At 22.5% G+C, this 9,885-nt stretch overlaps 1 protein-coding gene across 1 annotated transcript in view; it reads right to left on the reverse strand.

Annotated features, from left to right (window-relative positions):
- The window catches only part of LOC122853901 (beta-1,4-N-acetylgalactosaminyltransferase bre-4-like), a 26,307-nt gene extending 16,422 nt beyond the window's left edge, over positions 1 to 9,885 (reverse strand). Inside the window, exons 1-2 of the mRNA XM_044154312.1 lie at positions 9,867 to 9,885; positions 9,517 to 9,646 (exon numbers count right to left, since the gene is read on the reverse strand). The gene's annotated coding sequence lies outside the window, so the exon portion shown is untranslated. The remainder of the gene's footprint in view (positions 1 to 9,516; positions 9,647 to 9,866) is intronic.

Here is a 9,885-nt window from a genome sequence, read left to right on the forward strand (position 1 = left end):
TCAATTCAGTAAGTAGAAAATATTGTCAAGTTTGATGCAAAGGTATTTGCAAACGAGAATCTTCGAAGATTGTCATCGACATCCTGTGTGGTGAATCAAGTAACACAAAAAAATATGTACATATATATACTGTAAATATATACGTGAATATATATGCTTATATACAGCTGAAAGTGTAGAGACTCAAACACTCGCCAATCGATCGATTTTCACAAGACTTTGCCAACTTGAAGCAACTATCTTAATGCTGTAGCGCATGATGCTGTAGAGAAGCTTTTCTCTTTCAAAAAGCAGTACTATATTCTACATACTATATACGATAATGTACGAACTGAATAATCAGGTCGGTCTTTAGAGACTTGAGTCCGTTCGTCCTCTGAGAATAATAGAGCAACGTGAATTCTCATTGGTAAATTTATCTTCGAAAAGTACTCGGTTAAAAAAAAAAGACGTGTTTACAAAAACGTATGAATTTATTGAACAAAATACATAAAATAAATTCATATACACGTAAATATAATATTATTTTTTAGTTATTAATTTTAAAAATGATAATAAACAGTCATTTTAATTAAAAAATTTTAATTCAATATTACACTCATATATTGTGATGATTCTTTTTTTTTTTTTAAATTATTATCAGTGAAATATAGTGCAGTGTTGACCTTTTCTACTGTTAATTAATTTATACCAAAAATATCGATAATAATAAATATATTTAGAGCATACTTTGAGCATAATTATATACATTTTCTTTATCCTCGAAATAAATAATTTATTAATTTTCATTTAGGATAATAGGAAAAAAAAAATAAAAAGTTTATTAGTACGCAGTCTAATTACTTTGTCCATTATGAGGGAAATTTGATAAATAAAAAATTATTCGTGTACATATACAATATTGATTGGTTCGACAGGAAATTATATATATAATACCCGAAGCTGTTTCAAATTAAATTTGAGTTAGTTTTGTTTGTTGTTGTTGCCATTGCGAAAGGGAAAAAAAAAATAACAAAGAATAAGAAATTTAATTATTTATATATTTCTTAGCTAAAGTATCACATAATTAAATTTACGACAAATAATAATTAACGATAAATAAGTAATTAGTCTATTGAAAATTGAATTTTATATAAATTTATTTATTTGTTTGTAAATAAAAGCTTAGTCATTGTTCTGAGCTTTTGATACTTTTGTTTTTTATCTTTCTATAAGCCAAAAAAAGAATTTAAAAAATTGAAAATTCTTCTATATTTACAATGGTTAATAAAAAAAACTATATTTTTATTAACGTCATTTTGTGTGGAGGAATTTTTGTTACCCTTTTAAATTTTTTTTCGTCTTGTAAGTGTAATGGATTCAATGATTGATTTAGGTTTACGATCAATACAATTGCCATATCAAACTATTATCCATATGAATCATAAATACAGACCGTGTTTAGGCATGTCACATAAAATCCTATCGATAATTAACATCAACAAATGAAAATTAAAATGTTTCATTTGTAAAACTATTTATGTCATGTATTTTTCTTTTTTCTTTTTTTTTTTTTTTTTCAATTGGTATTTTTATATCGAAATAAAATAGAAGTCTTATGAAATCTGCACTGACATTTGTCAGTTTCATTTATTTCTTATTTTTTCAAATACTTTTTCTTTTTTTTTTTTTATCTTTTCCGTACATGTATTGGATATTAAAAAAAAATGTCTCATTCAATTTCACGCTTGCAGTTTGTTTTTGAGATTTTTCATATTGTATATACGAGCCATATCACCTCTTTTCCCTTGGTTTTTTTTTATATATTTACTATCAAACGTCAGTGTCTCGTTCTCCTGTAAATTCAATCCGGAAACACCGAAAAATCATGCACCGGAATTGGGGTGATTTTTTGGTGGACAAAAAATAATTCGTTATATTTATTAAACCACAAATTTTTATAAAAAGAACATTTTACAAAATTATCGCTTTTTTTTTCAAGTATTTCCGGTTTCAATAGCACCAAATTTCCGGGCTGATGTGCTTCAGTTATCTCGTTGACTCGTATAAACAAAAAAACTATATTTTTTCAATGATTTTAATTTGATTTTGTATAACTCTTTTATCAAATACATATTACTTGTATCATATAACTAAAATGAATTTATTATTAACTGATTATATATCATCAAATTTAAATTGGTTAAATATAAAATAATAATAATGATAATCCATCAAGGCTGTTTGATATTTAGTATCAAGTTTAAATTATATAATAATCATAAAATTTTCATAAACAAGTTTGAAGCAAAAGTTAGTTACTCATATCAGTAGATTGTAATATATCTTGTGCAAAAACCAGAAAAAAAAAAATAACCACCACAAAAGAAAAAAAAATAAAAAGTACTGTGTATACATTTACCAGATTTATATATTATTCATCGTAAAACATTTGTTTATTTAAAATATAAAAAATTTTAGTAGCTAAAGAAAAGATAGAAGTGGTTTGCTATATAAAAAGCAATGTAAAAATTTTTTCAACAGAGGAAAAATATGACAGTCTTTATATTTCCAGTTACTTTTTACTATTATAATCAAAATTATGATTATCATACTATTTTATCATTGTCATGAAAACTTTATCATTTATATTAGTCAACCTTTTTTTTATGATATAAACAAATTATTAAATTCGATAAATAGATGAAAATTGATATGAGAAGTGAAATTGATGGATGATCAATCATATACATCAAAGGTTTTGATATTTCATGTGTATATCAAGTTACAAAATAGATGATTCATGTATACATATCATTAGAAAAAATAACTGAGTAGTTGAAGAAGCCAAATGTTAATACCAACAGTTGACAGAAATTGCAAAATTATTCTCATTCAAAATGACGAAAATTTTATATGTTTGAATTCGAGTTAATTAAATTAATTATTAGTATAATGTTTGCATTGCAAATATACTTTTAATTAAATTTGGGGAATTATAACTTTTAAATAATTGCAGTTGTTAAAAATAATTTTTTATTATAATTGCTATTACAGTATACAATTATTTATTGGGTAAAAATTAAAAACAAATAAATTTTTGATATAAAAGTAATAGTTTTATGAGTCAATGACACAAAAATTTATATACATTTTAATGAAATTGAGATGATTAAACTAATTAAGTTGGATGTATTATTTGTATATGAGTTTTTTTTTGGATAGTTTATAAAAATTAAAAAGAAAGAAATATGTATGAGGAACAGAGGACGTATAGAGATAAAAGTAGATGATGATTTTATTCTCAACTCGAGTATTATGATCACGCACATAATTTGCATAACTCGTTTTCCGTCATATTAAAGTCTATACATGCTATTTGCTAAAAGAACCGTAACATTGCACAACAAATATATTTATTTTTTTTTTTACTTCATCATTTTTTTTTTTTTTTTGTTCTCAATTAAAGTACAAATTGAATTATAAATTTTTTTTTATTCATTATTTTATCAAATAAAACAGGCTTTTTTTTTCAAATATTTCAAATAAATAGTTAAGTATTTTATTGGAGTTTTAGTTTTAATATGGGTTTAAGTATGTAATGTATTTATGAAAGAGTTTAGGAAATCGGTAAATTTATTATATACTCAATGTAAATAATTGAATTTCAAATTTTAGAATATATTGATTTTATTTCATCAGTCGGTTGCCAGTTGAAACCAGAATTAATTTTTTTTTCTGTTTTAAAATATAAATTATCGATTATCCATAAAGTTTTATTTTTTATTTTGTGTGAAAAAAACTTTCAATCCATCTTATTGTTTCGTGTTCAGTTTTAAATTAAATCGAGTCAGAATGACACATAAATATATTGAAAAAAAATAATAATTTAAATCTATATAAATAAATAAATAAATAAATAAATGAAAAGTCGAATCATAAATAGCAGTTTTTCATTTATTTTTCAGTTTTATTTATTCAAATTTATTGATTTTATTTTTCATCAATTTAATAATATCAATATATTTTTTATATTCAAAGAAATATTTAAAATTAAAAATTCCGCAATAAAAAATTGATATATTTCATGTATATGTATATTTACTGAAAGTAAACGATGCAAATTCATGTGAGGTAATTTGTAATATCAAATGGCAAATAAGATTCTCATGTAGATGTAATTATTGCATTCAAGCACTAGATTCTTATTGTAATATATTGGTTAATTCATTGAGACAATTTCAACAAATTCCTCTGAACAAACCTCAGATTCTCTATCAAATTATTGGCAAAACCCTGAACGAGATTCTCCAGTAATCGCGTTAATTATCTCAATACCTAGTTTATTGATCGTTCAAACCAATCCACTGCACATCAAAAATAATCAACAATATAACACACAAACAACAAACTAAACAAAACAATACTCTTATAATTAAATAATATATTGTAATAATTAATTTTTTTTTTTAATTACATTGAGACAATTTCAACAAATTAAATTTATTAATAAATAATTAACCTCTGAATTAAAAAATGTAAAAACAAATTTATTAATTTTAATCATTTACAACAATTTAAATTAATTCTATTTAGAAAAATTAAGTATAAAATAATTAATATTTGTACGTGGAAAAAAAATATCTCATTAATTTAAAAAATGATTTATACAATTGTTTGTTTTTTTTTTCGCATTACAAAAGAATGAATGAATGAATTTCCATTTTAACTATTATTATTAAATTATTAAATTAATATCCATTGTGATATTTTAATTATATTGAAAACTGACAAGTTAACCCCTCATATATATATTTTAATCCTTTAAATTTTCAACATAATTTTGCCAACACATCCCTTGAAGTATCATTAATCAGATTATATATTGCTGTATACTTGTGAAAGTGCCGTCAATAGTTTGTGTCAAATACACACTAATTGAGCAAATATAATTAATGACAATAAATAAAATCACAAACTGTATATAGTTACATACTTTCGCGTTTTCACTTTTACTTAATTTTACACAATACTTTGATAATCAATGCGGATATTGTGTTATCTTTTTTTTTTTTTTAAATTGAATTTTCATAAAAATAATAATAAGATTCTTTGTTTTAAAACTAAATAACTAATTTGATTTAAATTTTTGTTTGCGGTGTGCTTTTATTGTAACACTGAGTCAATACTGGTAAAACATTGCCAAGATTTTGTCGTTGTATAGCGCTTCAAGCTGAATCAATATGATTCTGTATTAATATCAGATATTTTTATTGTGAAAAATAAAAATTGTTACATTTTTATGTGATATATATATGTACAAGTTGCTTGGCTTTACTATACACCAGCAGGAAAATAAACGGAAATGTGCTTTCCACTTCAACTTAATTCTCTTTACGTCATGCTCCTTGCTCCAAGTTGGATTGCGTTTTTTTTTTTTTATATTTTCATTTCCTCTTCGGGCAACGTCGAGAGGTCGATAAGTACCTTGAAATCCTTTTACTTATTGAGAAAAAATATGTTGGATAAATAGAGACAATTTAAAACTTTATAATTTTTTAAATTTTTTAATCCATGATCACAGAGTTTTTTAATTTTTAAAAAATCAAATAAATTAAACTCAAATTCATATTACAAATGACTCGATAAAGAGAATTTAATTTAACTTTCGTATAATGAATAAAAAAAAAAAAAAAAGTTTAAAATTATAATCAAAATGAGATTTTATTTTATTTGTATTTAAGTTTGTCATTTACAGAATATAACTCATTTCATTTAAATTCATTTTAAAATATTTAAAAAAGAAAAAATCTATTCATCTTTATTGCTTTTTCAATGCTTTTTCAAAAATGAAAAAAAAAAGGTATAATGCATATTGACTTATAAGTTGCAGGCTTCAATAATAATGACTGGTTATCGAAAAAACTTCTCATATACCTCAAAACATTCTGAGTGCAATGTACCTTTTGTGCAATTTTTTTTTCTCTAGAATTTATGTTTGGTTTAAATACTCTTTTTTTTTTTCTTCCTCAACAATATCCTTCTATTCTTCTCATTCGTGTGAATATACTTGAGACTTTTTTTTCACTATGTATCTTATCATATTTACATATATTGTAATTTTTATTTTTCTAATTTTTTATTATTTATTTATTTTTTTTTTTTGCGCCGTTGGGAGTCATAATCCAATCGTGATAGTATATGGCTTATATTAAACAGGTGTGCACAGGTGCAAAAATATCTATACCTATATATAATGACGATAGAGCAGCTTGTTCCACTTCTCCCACAGGATGATGATAAATTTAATAGCTTCTAGTTTATACAAAAAATAATAATAAGTTTAAGGCGTACATAAGTTTTAACGCTGTATATATATTCTAATAATCCATTGAAATTTATTCATAATTTTCCTCTTCTTGTATATATTTTCTTTTTTTTTTTTTTTTTTCATTTCCCGGGTATTTTATCATTAAAATTTTTATATATAATAATGAATATATAGTATAAAAAAAACATATACAAAATTTATAATTTTATACTCAGCATCTCGTAATAAATTAATCTGGCAATTGAATACGATGTTGAAGATTGTGTTCAAAGTTTCAAAGTCTAAGGTAAATATTTGCATAACCGTGTGTATGTGTTTTGATGAGATGATATATATGGATCAATTTTTTTTTACACGATATGTATTTTATAACTTTACAAAGTACAAAAAATCGTGTACAATTATTATTTTCATGATGAATATTATTGATTTTTTTATAAACAAGTATACTTTTTTTTATAATACAACAAGCTTGCTAGAACATAATAATAATTAAAAAAAAGAAAAAAAAAAAAATGTAGGAAGTAGCGATGGAAAAAAAACGTCATTTTGCCATGCTTGATCTACATCAAGTTATACATTTATTTTTATTATGACGCTGAATTAATTTAGTTTTTTTGTCCCCTCACTGATTTACATTTGTTGCACAGATAATTTTCCATCATTTATTTAATTATTATAAAAAAATTTAATTGTTTATTTTAACCATTATTAAATTAGTTATGTAAAAACGGTATTAAAATCTTGGGGTTTTTAAAAGCACCTTTATAGATACAAACTGGAACAAAGTTTGTATGTTAATTATTGAAAAAAATATTTAAGATATTCTGTTGAGGTGGATAGTGCATTAAACAAACATATACAGCTACTTGTTGTTGTAAAAAATAAAAACTACTCAGTGTATACTTTTCTATCAGCATTTTTGAATGAAAGAAAAACAATTTAATGAAAAATGCAAGACTAACATATACCATTTAAATTTTATTAAAAAATTTAAACCAGAAAATTAAATGAAAATTTTTCAATTATTTGAATATTACATGTTTAAATTTTCTATGTTATATATACGCATTATTATTTATTTTTTTCATATCAATGAAAAGCATTGCATATCTAAAAATCTTTTTGAAAATAGTAATACAGTTTTTTTTTTTTCCTATCTTTTGAATTTGTTTAACAAAAGGAACAATATATCTATGCTGTTCTTTTTGTTGAGCAACAAATTATCGCCTCTTGGCCAAACAGTTACATAAGTTTTATTTACGACTATGTTTTTGTGTGTGTGTGTCATATCACATGACATGATCGATGAAAATTGAAAATGAAAAAAAAATCATATTTTGCTTTGAATAAAAATAAATAAATAAATAAATCATTACGTGACTACTTTTGAGATGAAAATTTGTTTAAAAAAAAAATCTATTACTTTAAATATCAATTTAATTTTAAAATCTATTTACTTTTAGTGTATGTCAGTATGTATTTATGTCACTGAGGTTTTATTTATCAGTGAAAAATCAAGTGCGTAAAAAGAAAACAAAAGTAAACAACTAAATAAACCGGAAAGCCATTATATAGATAATTTATTGAATTGCTAATTTCACCATTTGCTAATAGGTTAATAGATATGTCACGTTATCATTGTTTTGAATATTTGTTTGTCATGCACAAATTAGTGGATTACCATATCAATGAGAAAAAAAATAATGATAAATCAAATATAGCTTTACTCTTCTTTGATTTTATCATTTGATTTCTCTTTTGTAAATTTTATGAGTTCAATATATAAATATTTTATCAGTAATTAATTAGTCAACAATTTACTTTGTATATTTATTTTAAAAAAATAATATTTGATTAGTTATTTCTTTTTACAAAGAATGAGTATATATTTGTGTATTTATACAAATAATTATGATTTTCATGAATTTAATATTTTCCATTCTGCTAAATTTGAGTCTTCTGTTGAATATTTTCATATAATTATTTCAATGAAACACGAGTATTAGTAGAGTAAAGTAAGGGGTTATATCTTTTGTTTCCATGTACCAGTGCTTCGATTCGGGAATTTCAACACAAAAGGATGATTCTCATGACAATTTATATAACAAAATACGAGCAAAAAAAAAAAGCTATTTGAATAATTAAAAAGAAAAAAAAATAGTTTTATAATTAAAATAGTTTTTTCAAGTCCAGGCAATTGAAAATACATTAACAGTATTATTTCACAATTAACGAACTGATGAATTCATTAAAAAAAAAAAATAATAATTCAAGATATAATGAGTTTCAAGGTATTTTTGAACAATTAACTCAAGAAAATGTATTCATCATAAAATCGGAATAAAAATAAATAAATATACTTGTAGGAAAAAAAAAATAATAAATATTTTTTAAATAATATTTTTGATAAACGAGAGATTATTATATTATTTTTAAATAATTTAATATAAATTAGATATATTTATTGTCATTAATAATTGAGTTTAGCAATTCAATATTATATTATTTTCATATTATGTTGGACCAGTTTCATCTGGCATATTTAATTTCCCTGATTTTGCGATACATATTATTTGACAATTAATGATGCATTTATTATTTCGTTGAATAAATAAAAGTTAATGAGTTATATGAGTTGAATGAAATAAATTGATTAATGTATAATTATGAATTAAAAAGTAACATTTACAATTTTTCATCTATTAAAATTAAATTGTCATGAGCCAAGAAATTAATTTTTTATTAATAAATTGTAACTTGACATATTATATTATGCGATATTTGATATAATAATTTTGAAATGGTCAATTATTAAGAAGAAAAATATAAAACCGGTTGAAAAGAAAAGACCTCGAGACAAGGTCAATAAATAATATATATAAATATTTTTTTTTATTTTTTCAAAAACATAATATGTTGTATACATAGTCATATCTTTGGACAATTGTTTGTCATTATTTTGACGACAATAATAATTTAATTTCAGTGACAACTTGATATATGTATGACACTGTTGTCCAACTACCATTAATTCAAATCCTACACAATTTATTTCAACAAAAGAAATGTCAACAAAGTTTATCATAATTTCTTATATTATTATTTCAAGTATAGATAATAGAATAAAATATAAATAAAACATAAATAAATAAAATAGAAAAAAAAGTAAATTTTTAAAGAGAAAAACATGACAAGAAACTGACCTGCAATAAAGAAAATCAGCTGTCCAGAATAATTCCAGCTTCCAGTTTAATAAAATTGGAGTATTATTTTTTGATAAATAACACGTGTTTTTCCATGTCATAAAAATAATATTTTAAATATTTTTTTCAACTATAAAAACAATTCACAATTAACACACAAATAACACTAGAAAATTTTGCTTCTTTTTTTTTTGTTTTTTTTTAATAATAAAACTAATTTTTGTGTGAATTAAAATTAATATAAAATGAGATAAATAATAAATATTAGCTGTTTTATTGAATGATATGAAAAATATAAAAAAAAAATTTATATAGAGCAAAATTTAAAAGTAGAAAAATCTGTGTTTCACCGGTGTCTCGGGGTCGACT

The sequence above is a fragment of the Aphidius gifuensis genome, linkage group LG1 (genome assembly GCF_014905175.1).
Source record: "Aphidius gifuensis isolate YNYX2018 linkage group LG1, ASM1490517v1, whole genome shotgun sequence".
Taxonomy (NCBI): domain Eukaryota; kingdom Metazoa; phylum Arthropoda; class Insecta; order Hymenoptera; family Braconidae; genus Aphidius; species Aphidius gifuensis.